Source organism: Atta cephalotes (genome assembly GCF_000143395.1).
Source record: "Atta cephalotes unplaced genomic scaffold scaffold00041, whole genome shotgun sequence".
Taxonomy (NCBI): Eukaryota; Metazoa; Arthropoda; class Insecta; order Hymenoptera; family Formicidae; genus Atta; species Atta cephalotes.
The window spans coordinates 704,454-707,957 of record NW_012130105.1 but is presented as its reverse complement, the minus strand read 5'-3'; positions in this window follow the sequence as shown (position 1 = coordinate 707,957).

The following is a 3,504-nucleotide window of genomic DNA, read 5'->3' as shown; positions in this document are numbered from 1 at the left end:
GTGTTGTTGTGTGTGTGTGTGTGTGTGTGTGTGTGTGTGTGTGTGTGTGTGTTTAAAAACTTGATTTAATTTTTAATGTTACTTCCTTACGAAATAAGTACAAAACACGATTTAATAAAAATCAAAATAAACAAAAAAGTTAAATAATTTTTAAACCAATAAAAAAATTATGATATTATCAAATTTTACATATTTCAAACGTAACAGAATAATTTATGAAATAATTATTAAATAATAATAATTATTATTTAACAAATATACATCTACAATTTTATATACATCTGTAAAATCTAAATTGACGTATTTATATATTATTAAATTTTATTTGCAAAACAATTATAAACGATAACCACATTATCAAATTCGGATTGACAAATAACTTGTTCGATTTAACAAGAGAAAAATTAATTTTTGTAATAAAGTGATAAGTTAATATTTGATTCAAAAGAATTTAAAAAAAAAAAGCAAACTCAATCCATATAAGAGAAGAAAGAAAAAAATCAATCTCTTTATTAATCTTTCCATTCTCCATTGATACGCAAATATCTACTCACAGTGAGATGTAATGAGCAAGGTTGATTATCTCCTATAGTAGCAATTGCACTAGAGAACGCAGAAAGGACACAGATATACTAATTATTAAAATAACAATATTTTACGGCACTTCCGAAGTTGATACCCGTCTATGTTGAATTGATGAATCAATTGCGATTTAGTTATTCAATTCAGAAGCGATGAACACATTAGCTTTCCCATCGTTAAGATATTGAATCCTTCAAGATACTAAGCCCCTCCATTTCAAAATCATACTCGTGGAGGGATTATTATCGGCAAAAAGTAATATGATACTGATACATACCTTAAAAAATACTTTAAAAAAGTTGGTTGCCGTTGCAAAATATTTAATCAAGGAATAATTATTATCTATGATAAGTTTTATATTCAACTAGCAAGAAAATAAAGTGCATTATCAATTGCAGTAGATTTTTTTACTAATTGAGAGAATTCACTCACATTTTTTATTTTCCCTTAATTTTAAGAAAATATTAGATAATATATATAATATAATATATCTGAAATGTTAGGATTTACACTAATTAAACAGTTAATAATTTATGATTATATATAATTAATAATAGTGACATTTAATAAAAACAGTTCAGGTGATCATTTACATAAAGAACGTTAAATGACTATTATTCCCGGGTCATTGTTAAATATTAAAAGTTTGTTGAAAAAATGTAGTATAACTAAAATTTACAATAGAATTCCAGTTTTTTAATTTGATTTAGTTAAATATTGTTTCTCTTCGATATGTTTATTTGATAAGGCAAATAAAAATAAAAATTTATTAAATAAATTAAATACACTTATCTAAATTTTGTGTGGAGTGAAATCTTAACTCTAAAAAATATATCCAAAAAATATGAAAAAGAATGAAAATATTTGCACTCTTAAATAAGAATGGCAAGTTTTTACTCATTTGAAATGAAATTTCACACCATTTTGAAGATTCAATTCAAAAAAGGAGATTTTATACCAAGAAATTGAAGAATAGGTACTTTTTATAATATTAATAAAATGACTACACTAAAAAAAATAAAGCAGTTACTTATGTGATATAATGTTGTCATGTCATAACAATTAGATAAGATAAAATGTAATAACATAAAAAAATTATTATATTTAAATATTATAAAAATATAAACTTTTATTAATTTTAGTAAATCGATAAAAATTGATAATAGAATAAGATATTAAAAAATCTATAATTTTCTTTGATAAGCAATTGTGTAATTAATGCTAATTTGATTCAATTAATAATTACCAGATGAATCCAAGTATATATTTCTTCTACATAGAGATATATTTATTATTATATTTTATACTTAAGGCCAAATACTGAGCTAAGATAATAACTGTATCTAATAACATGAATCACGGAATTAAAAAAACCAATGACACCTTGTTCATTAGGCAGAAATTTTAAATAGCACCACAAAAAGAAGGTCATTATAGTATTAGGAAAAACATGAAGCAAAATAATTTGATTTTGCTTCTTTCTCAAAACAAATATTTTAAACAAAAAAGTATTAGAAGTTATGTATTCTTAATTTTTATATATTTTAAATAAAATTATTTGTTTTTTTATTTAAATGTTTTCTTATAATTGCATTTAAAACAAATAACATACTTATTTATATCTTAATGTATAACTTTATTAGCAATTGTCATTTTAAAGAGATTTCTATAAAATTTATTATAATAAAAAGAAATAAATTTGTAAAAACAAAATAAAAATTTTTTAATTAAAAACAATTTTTAATTGTATTTCTTTTATACATGCATTCAGTTATACATGCATGTAAACGTGATATACAATGTCATTTATATCAATAAATTCGTGTATTACTTTGATAATGAAATGTTTTTGTGTTTTAAGTACAAAATAATATAAATAATTTTTTAAATCGTTTTCCGGGTGTTAAAAATTTTGGTTTTATTACTGCAAAGTATTATGCGTGTATTACTGCAAAAAAATTATATATATAAAATTATATATATAAATTATTCAAAATGGAGATTGATATATGTAGAATTTAAATAAAATGATAATAGGTTAAATGTAATTTAATCTATTAATTTGTATTAAAATTATTGAGCTCATTGAGCTTTTGGACACAATAAATAAATATTCATAATAATGAAATGAATTGATTAATAAAAAATTAAAGTATATTAACTAACTCATAAAAGTTTCATGAGACAATAAAGCGTATATCATGCTTCCGTTATCAATTAAAAGTGGCACCATTGTTTCGTCATTTACTCGAGGAAAGCTATTGCAACCATATATTGTGAAATATGAACAAAGCATTTATGACCAAGCTAACTTGGTCATTGGAAAAATATCTGTCGATTTTGTTTGCATCATCTTTAATAAATTAAATAATTTTTCTTGAATGTCCTTCTTTAAATTATTCATTAAAAATAAAATTTAACATTAGAGTATATTATAAAGCATAAAAAGTATATATAAATACTTATATTAAATAGCTAATTTTTTTAATAAACTAATTGTCAGTACGTCATAATCGAGCACTATTCTGACAATTAGTTTCATGGTCGTTAAAAAAGTTAATTAGAATTAAATAATTTCTACCAGAAAGTTATCAGTTTAAATAATATTTAGTACATAAGTTATAATTTTTAAACTATTCGAACATTCAATTAATAAATGTATACTATGTATAAGAACATCTTCTTTGTGAATTCTTTTTAAATAGTTTGTATGATACTCATTTGAATACGAAAAAATGTGGCACATAATATTTATATCATGAAACTTCTCTAGTTTACAATATTAAACACTAACATGGGATAGATTATATGAATTAAAGAGAATTAAGGATGTATATCTAAAATGTTTTAAAATGATAAAATAACAAAATTATGAAAAAATTACATATTATTCTAAAAATAATAAATGCATTTAAAAATAAT